The sequence below is a fragment of the Myripristis murdjan genome, chromosome 21, assembly GCF_902150065.1.
Source record: "Myripristis murdjan chromosome 21, fMyrMur1.1, whole genome shotgun sequence".
Classification (NCBI taxonomy): domain Eukaryota; kingdom Metazoa; phylum Chordata; class Actinopteri; order Holocentriformes; family Holocentridae; genus Myripristis; species Myripristis murdjan.
Genome location: NC_044000.1, coordinates 14,113,663 through 14,135,236, shown reverse-complemented (window position 1 = coordinate 14,135,236; position 21,574 = coordinate 14,113,663). Strand labels below are relative to the sequence as shown.

The window sequence follows — 21,574 nt, the reverse complement described above, 5'->3', positions numbered from 1 at the left end:
TTAAACACAAGAAAGACCAGGACAGTCATTTTATTTCTGTTCTGAATTATGAAATTGAAATATCAAAGCTCTCAAAACTGTCCTCAACTCACTTGCCTTACAACCTTTGTCATTAGATTTTACAAACCACACACAAAACACAGCAGATTTAATTATACTTGGCCTTTCATTTGCAGCTTGTTGGCCCTCTCTCAGACCCCCAAATCCACTTGCCCGTCTGGTATTAATCAAGTCAAGATTGCATGAAAAAGCACTCACTGCATCCAGTGACCTAATTTTAACTTGGACTACCTATGAGGCGCTCAGTCAGACCCCAACATCACTGGCAGAGTACTTAGAGGTTACTCATGTTGAACAAATCCAACATAAAACGACGCATGACTCCCTGAATTGTGCCGATAAGTCTGAGAATGTTACAAAACAGGCTTAGACAAGCACCATGTCTGATTTGCTGTGAGACTGGAGGAGACAGAGCCATCAAGTTCCCTGCTCACAGGAGATGACGATCTGGACGATTCCTATCTTGTTGCATGCACAGGCTCCTTTAATCTGGGTGTATGAACTGAAAGGTCCTGGTAAGGAAGCTTATTCAGCTCTTCATGAATGGCTGACTCATTCTTTTCCTTTGCCTTGTCAAACTGTCAAAGACTCAGTCAAGGGAAATTTGCCATGGGCAGGGCTGGATTATCAGTTACCATGGGAACTGTAGCCAAGTGACACTCAGGCAGTGGCAAATCTCCACCAACAAGACCATGTCCACTTTTTATAAACAACTTGGATACTGACGTGTCAGAACTGCATAATGTGGAAATGTGCTGTAAGAGGCAGATAGGGGGAGAGAAGGCAATAAATACACAACTGCTATTAAAATTTAGGATGACGTTAGACCAGTATGTTTTTTTAACACCGACAATGATTCTGATTTTAACTGAAGCTGCAAATTGCTGATATTTTGTGGCTATAATTGAATATCATAAAATTAGAATATGTATATATATATATATATATACACCGGCAAGGTATATCAGCTAACTAACCCCACCAACCCCAATCTAAGATGCTAATGTAGGGGTTTACACCATCACTGTTCAGGTAAAGGCCTGGTAATGTAGCTTTGTTTAGTTGTAGTTCTATAATTTACTGACACAGTGATGAAAAATTCGATGACAAAAACAACTATCTTGTGCAGGTGAGAGAATCTCTCCCATGTACTTATAAAAACATCTCATCCAACAACAAAAAAAAACAACAACACAACTTGATTAGATGACAATTTAAAACAAAATGTGGCTAGAATAATGGTGGAAAATCATGCATAAAATGATACGGGAAATGAACATTTTAGGCATCTCAGTGAAGAAAATGAAAGAGGAGATGAATTAAAAAAAAAAAAAAAAAAAAAAAAAACATAATTCCCCATGGAAAGAATCAGCAATTGTCAGTCAGATATGAGCCTATTTGACAGGCAGGTTGCAGAGCTTACCTCACTGTCCCAGAACTCAGATCTCCACTGGGAGAGGCAGGCGGTTCTCCACACTGTCACACATCTGTCAGTCGCTGAGGCTCACCTGCACACACAGAGCGAACAAATGATCTGTTAAACACACTGTCATGGGACGAGCCGTCATGTCTACATAAAGCAACATTTAAACTGGATCCATTTAATTGGGGCAGGTCCTGGAATGAACTTTTTCCAGCTGTATGGATAATTCCTGTGGAACAGAGAACCATCATCCAGAACACATTTCCAGCATGCTGGTCAGTCAAACAAGCATGGAAACCAAGCAGAAAACTGGGATGAATAGAGAACATGCTTCTCTTTATAGCTGTACAGGCTAACACCCATTTCCAATCATAATTTCAGTTGGGAAATAAAAAACACATGCAGTGAATTTAGAATTCTTATTAACAATGCTGATTAACAATGTAATATAATCACTTGAAGTATAAACGCATTTTCAACTATTGCCAGGTGCCAAAATTTAAGTATTTCATGTAACAGAATTTCTTCCATTTCTAGTAGATTCTCACTAGAATAGCTAAACCTGGAAGTGACACTGTGCCATTTGGAAGTAATTACAAACCCTGACAGCAGGGCTGTAGCATGGACTAGTTTTGAGTCAAAATTTTATTGTTTTATTTATATGGAAATTCTGTTCACAGCAAGTTTAATATGTGTCATACTTGACAAAAGGTCAGCACTTTTTCTGTGCAGCAGCTGACAAGATCAAGATGAAAAAAAAAACAACAACAACAACCAAATCTCATCAGCTGCTCTAACAGCAAAGCCCTCAACTGAAAGATCCTTTGTTTTAACTTTTTTAGTATGAAAAACCACTGCTAAAATACATGAGACTGAACCTCGCTGACAGACCGCATTTTAGAGTACAGTTCCACAAGATGCATTTTTGTTGCATTCTTGTGTCTTGCCCACATTGTTTAAAATGGAAATGATGCATTTTTTCCCATGAAACGCTATACTGAACATTGTTTGAGGCATGGTACACAGCATCACATAGCAACAGCCACCGGGCCGACGTGTTGTTTTTGCCTGCTGAAAAGGCATCTGGATGATCCACACCCTCGGTGTTTACTTGGCAGAATGAACCAACACCAAGGCCACAGTGACACACAAGATGCTGAACAGAGCCCGCTCCGAGCCGCTGTCTCTCTCAGAGCCCGACAATGCCACATCATTTAGTGCTCCACTTGATGTTAAGCATTTCGAACACAGCCTTGTATTTATCTGAAGGACACTCACTCACATTAGAAGTCCATCACAAACAGCCGGGGAAATTACCATGCAGGACTCCCATCTGTCTAAAATGCTACGTATACTCCGTCTATTGAAAGCTCTACAGAAGCTATTTATTTTCTGTCTGCCATATAAAGCAGACCCATTTTGTGTGACTCATTGAAGCTGAGGTGAATAGTGGCTCTGGGTTAGGTGAGCAAAGCAGAGTAAGGGACAAGTGATGAATAATGCAACGTAAACAAAGCCAGTTGGTAAACCCTTGTGTGTATAGGTTAGATAACAGAAGTGATAGAATCATGTAATTTACACCTGAGGCAGGAAGGGGAGACACTTTGGGTTCACTGATTCCTTGGGATGACTACCCTGATCCTCAACGACATCATCTTTATTTGGCATATCTATTCTATTCCTTTAATATGCTTTAAATTATGGCTTATAGCTTAATACTGCCACATGTAGCAGCAAAATGAGTTTTTGATATATGCTGCACAAAGTCAGCCTGTTGCTTAAAAGACTTAAAAGACTCAAGGAGTCTCTCGTTGATGTTGTTGACAGAAATATTTACCTTCTGACTGCTAGTCCAAAGTGTGAGAAGTTTTTCTTGCACGTTTCTTGCACTGGATTCAGCTCAAGTTACCGTTTAGTACCACAAATTGTAGCTGATAACAGCACTGTCATGACAGAGATGACAGCATGTTGATTCTTTCAAACTGAAGGCTTGGTTGCTTGTTTCTTGCACATTCTGGGAGCTTCAACAGATTTTGGAGGGCAGTGCCATGCCACTCCGGGGTGAAACTTAACTTACGAATTATGTTAAACAGATGAAGTCACTTATCATGTCGTGACTGCTCATGTTAGCTTCTTGAGCTCATTCTGCTGCGTGATGCCCACTGTTACTTTATAAGTGACAAGGTCCCAAGCCCTGGGGCTCCGGTGGTGGTTTGACAGAGACTAATGATTTTTGATAGACACCACATGAAAAACAGATGAAGATAATACTGTGGATAGGAACATAATAGGTGAAACATGTCACAACATCACCAGAAGTGAAGACATTGTCAGTTCACTTTACTTTCCCTCTGATCATACTCAAGAATGCAAAGTTCAATATAAAAATAAATAACTAAAAAAATCCTCCAAATGTTCTGCCATGCTGGTAAACTTAGGGTTTCACTTACTATGTTTTTTCCCATGTGTCAACATGCTTATTAGTTGATCCTGTCTGTCCAACAACAAACAAACAAACAAAACCACTTACCCTACACGTCGTAATTCTGCTGACATTTTTCACTTTGGCTAAGCTTCTGAGCTTTTCCTGCACACATCGTCTACCAATTCAGACTCCATTTTGAAACAGATTAGAAGTTCCTTGGTTTATACACCAAATCTACAATGATTTGATTAGTTATCTTTGATAGGCCTTTCAATTCACAGTCCTTGATCATATAATGTCGTTGTTAAGCAATCTCAACCAGTTTTCAATACTCGGTGTTATAACACACGGACCAAAGTGAGGGCGAGGAGTGCAAGGGCATGCGATCTCTGCAAACACTTAACAAAATGCTAGGCATATGAAATAGACAAATATCCTTTGAGCATTAGTGGTTTGGTTTTTGTGTTGCTACACAGGTCAGACAGCATTTCACAGGTGCCTTGTATCACTGATAAGTCATACAATGGTTTCGAGATAAAGTATTAGAGCGGTTACATGTCTTACTAAAAAAGCTTGTGCCTTAAGTCTAGTTTACGGGTAGAGCTCCATTATACAGACATAACCCAAAAGCAACAGTGTCAATATAAACCTATTCTCAGAATAAATAAGATTATACGTTTGCCTACGGCTAGACCATTGGGGATGAAAAGCAAAGCAGTGATACCAATTCTGTTCTCCCTTCTGGTTACAACAGCGCATAATTATAATGTGATTCCTCCCCACCCTGCATACACCTCGTCCCAGTGTTTGTGTGTCCCATAACAACAGCACTCCCCAGCCAGCCTCATTGTTGGCTAAATGTGTCGTACGTCTAATGAGGCTTAGCAAATGACAATGAGCAAACTTTCCTTCAAGGCCCACTCTTCCTCCGTGCACGACCTGCTCATTGTCCTTTGCAGGAGCTCAGAAAGGAATAGGAGAGCACCAACCCATCCTGTTTACGGCATTTCAAACCCCAAAAACACACTGCTCAAATCTCTGAAACGCTGCTTAGGGTTGGAACGAGGCCAACAATTGTGTTCAGTTTGGAGACAGAGCAGACATCGAGCCAACACACAGCAAGTCCTTCCACACTGCCACAAACACTAAAGCAACAAGGCTCGCGATTTTAATTCCAATTATTTTTTCCAAATCTAAACAATTTTACTACCCTAAACATCACTGAATGATTTATTGAAAAAAAAGCTGATCACTAATTTGTTATTTGCATCACAAGTTCAACACAACTTTACAGGACTGTTTCCTACGAAACAGTAATATTTAGGTTATCTGATTTTTGTTTTGTAGTCATGTCGGGTGCTGTGATATGTTTACCAAAACACAGGATGTGATACTGGAATCCATGATGCCGGTGGTTCTCGCTGGTGTGGTTGTCAGACCATCAAGAATTCATATTACCAGCTGCTGAAAGCTAGTGAAATACAAAGACCACAAACTGCAACTAAGATGCAGCACCTCTCTGTGGATTTACAGTTTGACATATCACCTTGATAATCTGATGGACATGTAACAGAGATCTACTGTTGCACTGTCATTAGCTTACATTAAATTCTAAGACTTTAGTGCCTGAGGAATCTTGACAAATCAAGCATCAATAACTAGCTGCGGATACCCCAGCTTCTATATAACTCTTTGGCTGAAAAGGATTCTAAAAAACTGCAGTATGGGGAATGACTGGGAGTCTTTAGCTACATGAAATGTCTTCTTATTTTAAGTCTTTTCCAAGAGTTTTGAAAGTAAACCCTGAACTGTGCAAGCAGTCCAGAGGATGAGGATTAAAAAATTGCACAGCTTATTAGTGTCACCACGAGTAAAGACGGCTGTTACCGGCTCTCTGGTGGATTTTACCGGGTATTTTCCCCAAAGGCCATGTGTTACTCTTGAATTTAAAAACTTATACACCGTGGAAAGAAATGGGAGGAGGTATATTCTGTGGAGAAAGAAAAAAAAATCTAATAAAGACTAGTGTATTCAGACAGATACTGGGAGCAATATGCTGAGCTGGTGTAACTCCACATATGACGGAAGGAAAGGGAACTGCACACTCAAAAGGGGGAACAGTTTGGGGGGTTGTTTCGGTTTAGGAGATTAGAGCCTGAGCAGTCTCGTGACTGCATGCTTACTGTGGTTGTGTAATGAGGTAGTCGTTAGCTAATGTGGTTAAACAGCAACACTTCTACACAAAATCATTAGATTAATATCTCCAAGGTTGCAAGGTTTCTCTACCAGGGCAGTACAATTGTGTATTGTATGTATGGGTGTCTATCTATCAGTGTGCTGCTGGGGTACTGAGGAATCAGCATAGCTCATTTTATCGGAGTGTGTGTGTCATCTTCTCCTCTCCCACCCTGCTGCCAGCCATGCCTCAGCAGCCCACGCAGTGTCTGTTAGCCAGTCCTCTCGCTTGCCGGCTGCCAAGACATGCAGGGCTAGCAACAGCAGCAGCATGCTAATCAACATGCTGCTCTCCTCCCTAAACAAACACTACAAGAAAGCTGATCAAATCAATTCCATGACAAGACAGCATGCTTCTATGTTAATGGCAGTCTGCTGTACTGTACCTGTGTGTGTGTGTGTGTGTCTTATGTCAGCATGAATAACCCTCTTCATTTACAGCTGGCTTGGCTGTAGAATACATTAAGAGGCAGCCTTACATACAACTAATGATTATGCTGATTAAAGAAAGTATTGCCACCAGGTGCCACATTAACAAAGATCCATGCTGCAAACCCCTGCAGCCTCAGCCTACACTCTAACCTCGACTTACTGGAGTCTACTTTCAAATGAACACTTGAATGGAAGGCTTCCTCAGGCACCTAACACAATACTCATCATTCATTACAGATGGATGAATCATGCAAGTATCCATCACTAAGTGACTCATTAAACAAGTGTAAACAAACACGCAGTTACAACCCAGTAAAATACAGAGAAGCGCTCTGTACCTCAGTTCCACCCAACACAGGGAAGTGTAGATAGAGTGGGCTCATTTACACAGTTCTGTTTTCTGTGTCTGGCTGGGACATTGGTGGAAATTTGGGGTTTCAGTTTCTAGTCTGGTGAAACCCATCATGAAACCAGTTTTGCATTAAACCACTCACAACTATACTATTTAAGATAAAGGCACTGTATCTTAACGCTGAGGCAATTCTTATTTGTTCTTCTTGAAGCAAAGTTTCAATGTTAAGTTAATTTCAGTGTAGCTCTGGGAGGGTGGCAGTACTGCATCTCACCACTGGTGAATGAACCTGAAGGAAACATTAGCAGTTTCTCCCATGAACATCGCTGAAACACCTTACACAACATACGCTTACTGTGTGAGTGTCATGTAACGAGGGCTTTCCAGTGAGCTTTCAGCCAGTTGCTATGAGATGGACATGATCTTCCCACTGAATCTACTAACAGTGTTTTTCATCGCCATGTACTCTTAGGTGCTTGAAAAGTTTAAGAGCCACCTAAAGAAAAAATGAAATGTTTTACTGTGTGCATTTTATCTTTATAATGCATGAGCCTTTTGGACCAACAGTGCACTGTCCATAGAAATCGAATAGGTAGAACTGGAGGTGGCCTTTGTGGGCCTTCAGTTCACTGCAAATCAGAGTATTTCCATCATTACAACAGCTGTAGCTATCAATGATGTCAGAAGAATTTGTTTATGTAACATGATGCTCAAACAACCTACCACGAATAGAGTGCAGATTGGGACACACATTTTTTATCTGAACCCGAGCTGAAATGGGTCCATCCCGGGTATCCACACTCAATCAGGTAAGACTCAAGTCCTTCCAGCATTTAAAAATAAATAAATAAATAAATAAAAAATAAAATAAAAAATCAAGAGCCAAGGAAGGTTATTTTCACAATTCTTTTATTCATTTACTTGTGAAAACAGAAAGTTTCTGTTAGCTGTGACTCACCCAGAAATATTCTGATTTGCTGTGAATCAAAGGCCCATGCCAGTCCGACCCACTGAATTTCTATGGCACTGTCCTTGCTTGCAGCTTCTTGCTGAGGTCCCATGGCCTTTTGATGATTTCTGAATTTATTATGTGCTCGGAAATTCTTGAACAATTGCCCACACAACACTCACGACAGTGGGAACATTAACACCTAAGCCTGGGTAACCTTGAACTTCTTCAACTATCAAACATGTAGAGAAGGTACAATATGTTTATGTCCCCAAACTGTGGGATGCCTCTCATTCTCTGCCATTCGCCGATTATACTGATGTGGAAAAGTATTCCTCATTTAGCGTCCTGACACTGAGGTGTAACAGACTTCATTCCCTGATTACACAAAGTTTAGCCAGGTATGACCTTAATCAGTGATTAATAAATAATTCTCAATAATTCCAAAATAGGCCTATGTCCAGTAGGCCTCATTAAAAAATGAATCATAAGGCTGAAAAGATCAAACATTTAGACCTTGCTATAGGGATAAAATAACTATTATAAAGCTATTCAGCTACTGACAGGTTTTTTTTTTTTTGGAGTAGCAGAGCATACATGGATGGAAACAAAACTGCAGAAAAATGCAGAAATGGTCAAAAATCATCATAGTATGTACAGAAACTGCAGTAGCATTTGCATTTTTGATTACAGTGTGAAGAAATTTAATGCAATACTTTTTATTGTGACATACAATGAAGCATCATTAATAAGCAAAAGATGATTGTTAGGTGCATCAGAGCTCCAGAGAGCTAGTGCAGCGCCACCCGCACTTTGGCTGCCATGTATTACTAGTGTTTGACACAGTGTGATCCCAGATACAGTTTTTTATCTTGAAATGTTAAATTTGTTGCAGTTTTGTATTTGATTCATTTAGGTTCGCACCAGCCAGTTACAAGTGAATTGGTGCTTTTAAACAAAACTCACATGGACTTAGAAGTAGCTTGTTTATTGGACAGAGATTTGGCAAGTTGTCATCCCATGAGATTAGAGATTTTGGCTGCTGGGGAGCTGAGGGAGTCAAAACAAATCTGGCCCCAGTCTTTGTATCTTTAAGGCATGGTGGACTTTTCTGGGATCTGCCATAATTTACTTTCTCTGGTCTTCATAGCAGGTAAGAGCACATTTTACAAAATGCTGAATATTTGTATGCTACAGTGGACTAAGCAGCAATGGTTTCCTGTAGTTGGTATCATATTTTCACTCTTACAAAATTGCATCACAGTTTGCTTTGAAGAGCACCAATACCTACATACCTACAACATCTCAGTGAGTCTTTAAGGTGCAACCTGAATGTTGCACATTCAAATCACATTTTTCTAACCTGCCAAACCAAACCAAGTTACAGAATGAAAGGCTCCAGAGTTTGGCTGAGCTGCTCGGTGTGAACACTTTCAATTTCAGCGTCTGTCACCTGGGCGATGAGGACACAGCGATGCCATGCTACTGTTTATATTTCTTCTGGAGTTACTACGTATAAGCAGCTTTGTAATGATGACCTGTTGCTTTATTTACATGTACATCAGTTCTTCTCTGTAAATCCCCGATCTGATCCATGATCCTGTTAAGTCACGGGCTGCTACAAAAATAAATTCTTGCCTGTCCAGCTGGGAGCAGGGGCAGCAGCAGAAAAAATAAAATGTGAAAATTGTAATTCAGTGTAGCATTAAATACTGTATCTGTCTTTTTATATTTTTGAAGTGTTTCTTCAAAAGAAAGAAAAAAGAGAAAAGTCAAGATGAGTTGATATTAATTTAGCTTCATTCTCATTTTCTATTAAACAACAAAAAGAATAATCACAAGCCAGTAATTTGTGTAAGCCACTTAAACACGCAGCTGTTGTAACAAACAAAATAATCATATGTTGCAGCCAAATATTACTGCATTTTTGCTCAGTGAGGAAACCAAACTTGTGTCTATACGAGTTTGTTCCCATTCACAGCACTATTTATTTTAGCTGCACCGTGGAGAATATTTAAGAGCTTTTGGAGCTGAATTAAGTTTGACCCCATTTACATCCCTCACAACTGCTGCTCGCTAGCAGGGACTGCCTGTCCAGTCTGAGGCAAAGCATCTACTTAAGATAAAAACTACTGACTGATCAGCTACGTCACAGCTGAGTAGAAAATAACAATAAATGTCAAACATTCTAAATTATCCTCTATATGTAATGTGTTGTGTCATGAAATAAATGTCCCCAAGCACAGCTCACACCTGAGGCATTTGCACCGCATGGTACATGATGAAACTGGCTCAGCAGTTTTGACTTCACGTGACTATTCTCTCGCTCTCAGCTGGAAACACACACAGGACCTCAGAACAGTTTTAACACTTCCGTACTGATGGTAGAGAGAGACAGGAAGGCCAGAGGAAAGAGAGCGGGATGATGTGCAGCAAAGGGAATCAAACCTGGACCGCTGCACTAAGGACTCAGCCTTTAGCCTATACGTGGTGCGCGCTCTAACAAATGAGCCACTGGGGTGCCCAGCACCTCAGAACATTTTATCTGAGCATTAATGAACTCGGAGGCTGCTACCTTTTCTCTTAATTAATTAATTAATTCTTTTCTTTGTAATTCCCAGAAATCACTGAGGGGGCAAATCATTCCAATAAGACTCTACAATATACCCGTCTGCAATTTTTTTTTTTTTTTTTGCAATTTATGAAATATAAACTACGCTGATTCAGACAAAACATGACTAGGTGCTCTAATAGCACCAGATAAAGTTGATTGGTAATGTGAGTATATCACTCCAGTAAAAACTACAACATCAGACCTCCTCCCTGTACTAATACTAACGCTGTCTGGATCCATGGTTTTCTACACAGCAACATAAGCTTTGGCTAATATTAAACTGTTAACATTCTGGGTTTTACTCAGCTGTGAAAGGGTGCATGAAAGCACAAACTGCTGATTGTAGTGTTACGGTGATAAACTGTGTTATAACATGTCCCGTCTCTAGCATGTAAACCCGGACTTAGTAAGGGCACAAAATGGAAGTCAAACTTGGAGCAGATATGACTTCATTTGAAGCAATCCAGTAAACTGTTTTATTTCAGTAAGTTATTTTAGGTGTCATACTTCAAGTGGTAATGATGCTTTTGAAGTAAGAGTTGGCCAATAGCCTGTACTGGTCGATTACTTCATAAATTGTCTCAAGGAACACAAGTGAAAAAGCAGTTCTACTAAAAAGGAAGACTGCAAACATGTGAGTGTGTGTGTGTGTGTGTGTGTGTGTGTGTGTGTGTGTGTCTCAACTTCTCTGCCCTAAATGAGCAGTGCCAGGTTTCAACAGTCCAGCATTGGGGATTTTTCAAGGTCAGCGTAGCTCAGTCAGCCATGAATTATTGAACTTAAAGCAAGCCCTGTTCCTGTTCTGTTCAAGCTACTTCTCTTAACTCTGTCACTCTTCTTCCTCCAATTTTGCTGCCTCTGTCTCCCTCGACATCAGCAAGCAATAACAGAGCAGATGATGACTGTGCCAAACTCAAAGCCATTAACATTTATAATAATAAACAGTAATAATGTGACTGTAGGGAAATTCTTTCTGCTTACTCCACAGAGAGATCAGAGCACAGGGTGGAGTACAGATAGAGCTGAAACCATTCATAGAATAGTTTTGTCAATTTACAGAAAAAGAATTTAAAGAAAACATACCAAACAACTGCTAGTTACAACTTAAAAAATGCTAAGGTAAACTAAATAATTAAATGAATCATTTATTTAAATATTAAACTAAATAAGCAATTTTAAAATATTACTTTTAGCTCTGGGAACTTGTGATAAGACCTAAAAAAATAAATAAATCACTTGACAATAAGAATGGCTGTTAGCTGCAGTCTTAACTACAGACCAGCAGTCCTGAAGCTGGTAGGGCTTCAGTGTCTTGCTCAGTGACACTACAGCAGGGCAGATGTAACGTCTGGCTATCACAGCCACATGGGGCTTGATCCCAGGTCCTCTGCTTCACCGTGCTGCTGAAGTAATGTAATGATATAATAATGTGATGACGTTGTGATGTCTATTGAGCGATTTAAATGTATTGCACCTTTTAGATTCTGGCCATTTCATCTGTCCCAGGTGGGATAAATAAAGTTAGGCTATGACTGCACAGAAGTGAGTCAGAGAACAGGGGAATCTGGGACAAGTTCAGGGCCGCCTGAGACTTGTTGCACTGGCTGATTTGCTCACCAAACACATAGCGATACCGACCACAGAGGAAAACACAGACACAGGAGTGTGCACAAGTTGCACGCGCGCACACACACACGCACACATGCACACTTACCCACTTTGTTTCCACACTGCCCAGTCATTCCTCCAACATGTTTGACATAGTCACTTGGGAATTTTACTCCCACTTTTGATGCAGGCTTGCTTGTTCACTTCAGTACCTGTACGTGCCCTCCCTCTCTCTCTCTCTTTCTCTCTCTCAGCCGCACGCATGCATACGCACACAGAAACATACATACATACACACACACACACACTTCATCCAGAGATTCCCCTAGGTGAAGGGATTAATTCTAATACCTGACCACACTTATCCAGTCTACTGTAATCTCCAACCCTCTGCCTCTCTCACTCGTAACGAAAACCAGCCACTCACCACTGGAGAAGGCTGTCTGCTCAGGATTAGGATGAAGTTTATTGATAACCAATACAGGACTGGAAAACAAACAAAAAACACTATTGCTTGGTTTTCTGTACAAGACATACAGCCATAAAAATACACAAACTCACCTAGATCTTCTGGCACACAAACTTGATACTACAGATTTCTAGTCAGAATAAAAGAAGATAAAAAAGGGAACTAGCCAGAAAGAGAATGAAAGAAACAGATGCATTGAACAGAGCATAGTGAGAGTCACAAAACAGTCCTCTCTCTCTTTTTTCTCTCTCTCTTTTTCCATCTCTCTCTCTCCCTCTCTCTCTGCTAGGGGAACTGAGGCGTACGCACATCCTAGGCTAAAATTAGCTCTGCTGCAGCTGCAGGGCCAGACATGTTGGGATGGGCCCGTGTTCATTGCAACTAAGTACATAGAAACACACCCACAAACACACACACACACACAGTTCCACCACTTGGATAGGGCGAGCATCGAGCAGTGACACACAAACAGCACAGGTGAATGCCAGCAGCATCATGCCTACCTCCTCTCTGCCTGACAGTAGCAGAGGCACACAGGTGCACTCTATGCAAATGTGTGTATACAAACCCACATTCAGGATGAACACACACACAGACATATTGGATCTGGTGAGGCGCAAAGTGCTCCACACTACCCCCCAAATGTTACCACCGAAACTGAGGAGGAACAAATTAACTTATAAAGGCTTATGATATTTTTACATTTTAGGAATTCAAATTACTATGCAGTCTACTCAGAAATAAGCAGGTATGGAAAGTAAATGAATGAAGTTGCAATTTGTGATAATTTAGCATTTGTCCAATGTAACTATATCATGTAAAATCATAAACTGATGTTGGCTCAGATTAATTTCCTGCGCTGGAAGACCAGCACCATCCGCAGCCTGTTCACAGCCAGTCTGTTGCTATTTCCACCTATTTTCTATTAACAAAGCCCAAACCATCCTGTAGCTCAGAAACAAGGCCTGAACTTCTGCTTTCCTCCGACATAGCTGACTCCAATGCAAAACGCTCTGTTAAAACTCCATTAGCTACCAAACCGAGGACAGAGGCTGGAGTCCCATTTGGCTTTTCTCTCTGAGAAAATTTGCACCTTTTTGACTTGTTTGCTAATGTCATAGCATTGTAGCTAGCTATGTTTTACAGTCAAGAACTAATGTGTTAGCAGATTGTTGTTTGGCCATCTATTATGTTATCATAGAGAGACCATATTTTGAAACCCCCAAACTGGAGTTCTTAAGTTTACCACACATTTATGCACGTGCAAATGTATGCACATATGCACGCACCATAGGTCTTTTCATCAGGATGGGGGACAATTTTTTAAGCACTTGGCACATCTACTCAGTGCACCTTTCAACACCATGGACAGCGCCTCAGCAGACGAAAAATTGTTTTTCCTCCCAAACTCCACTTTATTTAAAAACTGTATAATAATACTAGTAGAGACAAAACACAAGGATTGCATTGGTATAATGTAACATATATGCTGACTGTCAGTATCTGTTAAAGCACAACAAAACTACCATGTCACTTCACGACTGCAAGTTGGCTGACAACTACGTCAAACAGGAGGAGGAAATAGAGTGCGTGATAAGGGATGTGGATGAAGTTCTTCATATCTTATGATGACCAGTATTTCCTCTTAGTCCTGCATAAGTCCTTACTTTTAACAATTCATACAGCAGACTATAGACTGTCCTTTTGTTCATTTATTGTCACTGCTACTTTGATAAATAATTCATCACTTCAATTTAATTTCATTCAGTCATTTTCTAAACAAAATGCTGCAGGTAGGCTAACGGCACAGCCTTTGTGATGTGATCCATGAACCACAAACCACCTTGTGGTTCTGAGAAACATTTCTGTGTAGCCTGTCAGGGGATTTTTTTTTTGGATCAGCATGTACCCAACCCAATGCAGGACTATACTCCCTCTAGTGATGAGTGATGAAAAAAATATCTCAACTAACTAACCTTATGTTCTTATCCACAGTGACTTATAATGAATTCAACAGTAGAATAAGCTTCCATTTTTAGATCATCCTCTTCCACTTGTATAGAGCAGAAAGGTCATGGCCAAAGTGGCTTGACAACATCTTGTGACCACAGAATGATCATGCTAGCATGACGTGCTAGGAAAGGACATAAAATGAGCCAAGGAGAGAGGTGGAGGGGATTTTTTTGTTATGAAAGCTGTGGCAGTCACAAGTTCACTGACAGTTCAAACTACAGACACATGACCACTAATTCCACGGTATTTAGAAGTGCTGCTGACTTTGTGTGTATGTGTGGGGCTAGCTAAGCGTTTAACTTGACTCTGGAGGTATGGGGGGAAAATGCTGCGCTGCCATATAAACTGCTCAGCAGTCTTCTAACAATGGGCCACCTTGAGCTTTCGTGACACGCATGAGCCCACTGGGCAGCCCAGAGGCCTAAAACCGAGGCCTGCATGGCAAAGGGATCAGCTAGGGGGAAGCAGAGGAGAAGGGGCATGTTTCTACACTGCCACCCCAGATGCCAGGGAGCCTGCAAAAACTGCTGAATACCAGGGAAAGCAAGCCAAAAACATAGCCTGCCCCACAACATCCCCCACCCCAGAGACTCATAATGGTTATTAAATGACATTTTCCCCTACAGTCTGAAAAACAACAATAATATACATTTTGGCCAGGTCTGTCCCACTGCAGCAGATGCAATAGAAGCTAACTGGACAATGGCAGCCTGCTGCTGGCGATTTACAACCTCAGCCAAGCTCATAAGCATTAGCCATCTAGCCTTGGACAGATTTTGTGCTGCCTATCAGACTCTGAATCTGGATTAAAAAGTATTTTTATGACTGGACCATTGACAAAATATGAAATATGCTATGTACTCTGATTCACTGCTGCATGCTTTTGCATATTTTTCTGCTTCCCATCTCTATGCAAAACAGTGAATGAAATAAAAAACAAAACTCATTATACTCAATATATAACAGTACAACCTCTGTAAATGCAAGAGAACATATATTCTAACACTTAGTCCATCAGCAGGCATCGTTTTTGTGCACTTGTTTCAGCCATAGCCTATGACGTTTTCCCTCGACATCTTCTCTATCATATCACAACAACAAAAACAATTGGCAATAATTCAAAGGCTCCTGGACTCAACCGGCCATTGGCATCTGCTCAACTCCAGGCAGGCGCTGAGTCGTGACTGGCACACAGAACAGGAGAGGAGAGAGCTGACCAACTGGAAAGTAAAGCCCACAGGAGAACAGTGGCTTCAAGAGGACGATGACCTATTATCTTTGCTTAAACAATACCATCATACTCAACTTCCTGGTGTTTCAGGAGGCTATGCAAATGATACAAAGCCCTCAAACCACAAACAAACAAACGAACACACACACACACACACACCTAACAAGAGGACAGCTTGGCTGCTTTTCAAGTTGATGCCCATTGTGTCCAGGTCAACAGCAGGATGTGTCATTTCCCCCTGTTAAAGAGCTGCAGTCGATCATGTCACATGAGTAACAAGGCTATATGGTCAAACTGTACTGCAATGCTGTGACTTTCAGCAGGCGCCACTGCACTTACAGTGTAAAGCACGCTTTATATGATGACTGTAGACAGACTTAAACAGAACTGGTCTTTTGCAGCAAAAGAACAAGTCGCTGAAAAAAAATAATACATCACTGTGTCAGAGCAAGAGTTTCCCATAGCAGATCCAAATATAGCTTAAAAATCAATGTGCTCCACCGAGTCTGCCAAAAAAAGAAACAAAGGCAGGACAAAATGAGCTCAGGCTCTGTAGCGCTGTCCCCAACCTGTGTAACGTCTGGCCATCACAGCCACATGGACCACTGCTAATGAACAGCAGGGTTGCTGGGGCTTTGTGCTGCTCCTGTAACACACATCTAGGTGCCGGATGGATTTCTGCACACATACACACTTTTACACTCACGCTGCTGCCGCACTTGACTCATAGTAATATAAAATAAATAGCCTGAGCTTACAGAAGATGCAAACGTCAACATAGTTACAGGACCCCACCCACACCACCCTAGCACACACAACAGCAACGTGTGTTTAGTGAAAAAAAAAACAAAACATTGATCATAGTCCAGGGTCCAATGGAAAGGAAACCTGGTCTTGGGTGGGGAGCAGGCTGTGAGTTGTTGGCCTGCCCTGCAGCAGAGGTACATGTCAATAACAGATCATACTCGGTCAATGCTACAGTGCCTACTATGGGCTTCACAGCTCCCGATTAAAACAAACAATAGGGAGAACGGGCTTGATTCTCTTCCCCAATCAACCTGGCCATGAGTGAAGTCTATTGATTAAACTCTCTAAATCAGCTATCACAACTAATTTCACTGTTGGGGCAACATAGCAAGATATGCTCTCCTCCACACTGCACCATACAATATGCAATTCACTGATTTGAGGGAAAAAAAGTAAAACAGGAAACAGAAATCTGTGACTGTCTTTTGACACCAACAATCATTAACAATGGACTAAACAGCTCAGTGTTAGCTGAAATAGGATAAGTGTCATAGCCTAAGTTTAAGTTTGCTATTTACTGTGTCTGGTCAGCAATAGTGGATTAAAGGTTAACCTTGAGCTGCTAACACGACATAACATCGACTACAGCTACAGTATTGCACCCATTGCACTCTCTGTTAAATAAAAACTCAGTTAAGGAGGTGAAAGGCTATGGCATACTGATATAAACAGATCATACGGCAGAATAATGACAAAAGAGCCTTTCATCATTACCACAAGCACATTTAGACTCTTATTTCAAAACCTAAAGCCACATGGTACACTTTATCAATTTTAAGCCACTTTAAAATCATGTACACAAACACAAAATCATAATTTTTAAATGCTATCATTTTCACACTAGTGAGTAGTAGAACTGAACGATGTAGGAAAAAAATGTACTGCTTTTATTTAGACAGACATTGTAATAGTGGCATATTTCACAAGAATAATATTTTTGCATCACAAATTTCATTTTCACTGAAAAAAAAATGTTATTTTTGCCGGGGTCTGCACCAAACATACATGTTTCTTACGTCTGGAGAGTATGATTTGTAGGCCAGGACATCTCAGTAGTGCCACAGTACTTTATTTATAATGGTATTTTGTCATTATATCTTTATCTAAAAATTGCAGCTCCTGCAATTTGAATATGCAATGCAATTTCAGTAATATTTTTGATTTCATAGCCCTAAAGAGCAGATATGCACACAAGTTCTAGTGCTCCACCTCTTTAAAGGCCATGGCCCCAAGCCACCAACCTGATCCCCTGGTTGGAGTCTGTCAGGCCTTGTTTGACTGACAGGGAAACAAGGTTCAGTACAGAGGGGGGCAGATACTGTACATCATGGAGAGAGCCAACAGACAGACCTCATACCTGGCAGCACAGTGAGTCAGCAGCACCACTGCTCTCTCTCTGCATGCCAACCACACATCCAGCTGCTGCTGCTTCACACTATCTACAGCACAAGCATGACTACCCTGGTGACTTTAAGTACATCAAGCACAGATTAGGAGGCTGCTGAATGACGAAAAGTGAGTGAAAATACAATAACCATTTTAAGAAATGCTGCACATCCAACTCTCCGGGGCAGAATCATGTCAGAGAGCGTCTGGAGTCTCTCTCCTTTTTTTGCTTGGCCTGGGGGAGCCAAAAACAACCACGGCAATCTGGTTTTCCAATTTGAAAAAAAGGGAAGGGTGGGGAGGTGGCTGAATGTGTGATCCTCTGGCTCTGTGGGAGTGAGGACAGTGGAGAATAGTCCCCACTGCTAATCCATAGCAGGCTAATTACAGCTCTGATCCCCTAGGCGTGTGCATCCCTCTAGGTGGAGGGCGGCAGCGGTGGCTGGAGGAGGGCAGGGCACAGTGGGTCTCAGACATGTTTTGGCTTAGAGCTGCCCCACTAAGTACACAACTGGAGCAGATGTATTAACATAACAGCAAATAACAGCGCTCTTTGGCTGCATACTGACACAAAGTTACCGATGAGTCAAATCCCCCTTGAACCTCCCAGGGCTAGCAATGGGAATATGAACAGCATGTGGCCCCATAACTATTATTTAATGAAGAGAAACTGCCCTGAGACACAGCAGGACTACTGACTGAAGTAAACTTAACAGCCTTGCTTGCCTGCTTACAGTACTTGTCAACCTTACTTACTGTTAGCTAAACAAATTCACTTCACAAGTTTAAGTAAAGCCATTCAAAGACTTTCGCTTGTCAAAAAAATTTTGGCTAGGAAAAAGTACCACAGGCTACACTAAAGAGCAGAGGAAACTCAGCTACAGGAGACAGAGGCATAGATAAAGTGGGTAACTGGAGTTTCTATGTCTAAAATAGGCTGCAGTTCTGATGACAGCCTGGTCCCAAAACACACGGTGGATGAGCTGAAGGGAGGGAGGAGGATGATGATTGAGAAAGAGCAGCAGATGGCATGGAATAATCTGGATCTCCAGCTCTACATCTTTGCCCATGATGTCATTACTTGAGGGGCAGCAGTCTTTTCATGACCACATTGCTGCATATCAAAACACATGCACTGTTGAATTAGAAGTCTACTCCGCAAGCAGTGTTCATTTTATTGACTGAGGTCAGTGGCAAAAACAATAGTGTGGCACATGAAAAGCAAAACTGTTTTTGCTGCTGAGTCTGAGTGATGCTGTAAGTTGGTTTGGTTGCTGCCTGCTCCCTTTGGGCAAAACTGGCACAGGAAGTCATTCAGGTCCTTAGTAACACACTGTTCTATATAAGCACTGATTATTAAGGAGCATCAAGGCAGGGGGGTCATGTGGTTAAAAAAGAACAGTCCTGGCAGATGATAAAGGTTGAAGTCCGGTGTTGGAAAACATGCACCCTGCTGAAGCGTCCTTTAGCAAGACTCTGTATCCCCTCTAGCTCCAGGGCTGCTGCTCTAAAACTGACCCTACCCTTTGACCTCCAGAGACAGGGCAATGAAAAGACAATCTCTCGATGGGATCAACAGAATACTGCACAACAGAAACAACAATATCTGCTAATGAATGAACATGGCATAACCAAAAAATGGCTTGGCTGCTGTGATGAGTGGCCTTTAAAGTTACACTGGCCTGCTTGCTGGTCACTTTGAGCACAAGCCTACTATACAGCTGCGTGGACTCTTTGCGTGTCTGTGAAGCCTCCAAGGTGATATCCATGTACTAACCAGCGAGCCCACAGACTCAAGTCACGAACTGGCCTCTCAGGCTTGCTAGCTAGTGTAGCAGGGGCTACTCAGTCCTCTCAAAGTCACTTCAGTTCGGCTGCTACACATGGCGCTCGTTCTCTCCCTTTTTCTGTGCTATAACACCTCCAAAGAGAAAGCTAGCGTTACTTAGAGCAGCACAGCAAACTATGTTCATACTGAACGGAGAAACTGGTGCTAGCTACTACTAATTCAACGTTAAGGTTAGTCGCTGCTTTAGCACTGTACTATCAAGTGTGCCGAAATAATAAAACAAGGACTTCCTGTGCTTATTTTTCAAAATAAAACACTTATTGAATAAACATCGCAGCGGTGCGTTTCTAAGCACTAAGTTGCAAAGTAACACGGTGAAAACACGACTATATTTGAGGAAGAATATGTAGTGAATGAAAATACAGCTGCTGCTCTAAACATGACTTGTCTCACTCCGTCTGTGGGTGGCTTGACGCAGCTGTGTTAAGGCAAGCTACAACAGTGCCACGAAACAAGGCTGACACGTCCTAACGTTAGCCCAACAGACCCTACCTAGCTCGCATGGCGTTAGCGCAGCCACACCGTGCCCGCTCCAGTCAGCTTCAGGCGGGCATCATCCCATTTTTCACCGGTCGTGACCAGGCCGAAACGAGGACACGGCTGGCTCCAGCGCCGGGAGCCCCTCTTATGCAAAGTCTCAAGCCCACAACACCAACACTGGTGTCGGTGTCGCTAAAGCTTCCTCACCGCGGGTACCCATCCACACATCTGATGCTCTTCCAAGTCAGCAGCCCCTGACTGCGACTACCTGGAAAATGATACATGTTCAGCAGCGAGGAGGGGATGAATTACTCACCCGAAGACAGAAGCTGATTATAGCAGTGTCATGCGCTGATTATCACAGGAAGGTAAGAGTGGCGTTGGCCCAAAGCGGCCAGCCAGGTCGAATATCCTCAAAATGATCCCTCAGCGAGCAGCACCTTCCTATGATCTCTCCACACTGCAATGGTGCTGAACCACCGTGCGCTACTATTGGCCAGACTGAGCGGAACTCTCAAAGGCGCCTCGGTCAACAGGGAGGACAGCTGTCCTGCAGGGGGCGCCAAACACACCAACCACACGTACAGGGCGCCTTCAAGCACTGTGGGAAACTTTGCAACTACACTATGAATGCACTGGAAAGCCCCAACCAAGTGGTATACGTCTAAATAAGAGAGGGAAATAGTTTCTAAAATACCCAGGATGTTTAGAAATAACGTTTAGAGGGCGGAGAACATGGAGGCCGCGTCAGCAAATAACGGTGACATTATATAATTTATTATTATTATTATTATTATTATTGTTGTTGCTGTTGTTGTTATTATTATTATTATTATCAAATGGAATTAATGATTCCTGTAGTGAAAGCAGGGGTTATTGTAAAAGAGAACAGAATATAAACAGTAAGATAAATTACATAACCAACAATTTCAGCGTTAGATCTGTTAAAAGAATACATGATGAAATTTTAAATAGTTAACGAAAACAGTAAGAGAAAAAAAAGAATAGCGTGATAAATACAATATATATATATATATAAGATTATAGTGCAGTATACTGTCTATATCACAGAAGTGTTGGTTAAACTTACATTTGTCCATACAACAGGTGCAAACAGTATGCAGTTTTAAGTTTATTTACATGGCTACAACTTTTGCGGAATAAATCACTTAATTTCTCACCAAATCTTCACCAAACAAGTCTATTGTTTATTGTTAAATAACGTTCGGTATATTTTGTGG

The 21,574-nt window shown here is 41.5% G+C and overlaps 1 protein-coding gene across 3 annotated transcripts in view; it reads right to left on the bottom strand.

The window, feature by feature from the left end:
• LOC115380318 (protein FAM126B) overlaps positions 1-20,819 on the bottom strand; it is a 49,172-nt gene extending 28,353 nt beyond the window's left edge. For 2 of the 3 annotated variants that reach the window (XM_030081437.1, XM_030081440.1), the window contains exons 1-2: positions 20,650-20,819; positions 1,484-1,568 (exon numbers count right to left, since the gene is read on the bottom strand). The gene's annotated coding sequence lies outside the window, so the exon portion shown is untranslated. Of the gene's footprint in view, positions 1-1,483; positions 1,569-20,345; positions 20,608-20,649 lie in introns of those variants that run through there. The other variant, XM_030081438.1, reaches the window with a different exon arrangement.
• Between the last annotated feature and the right edge of the window lie 755 nt (positions 20,820-21,574).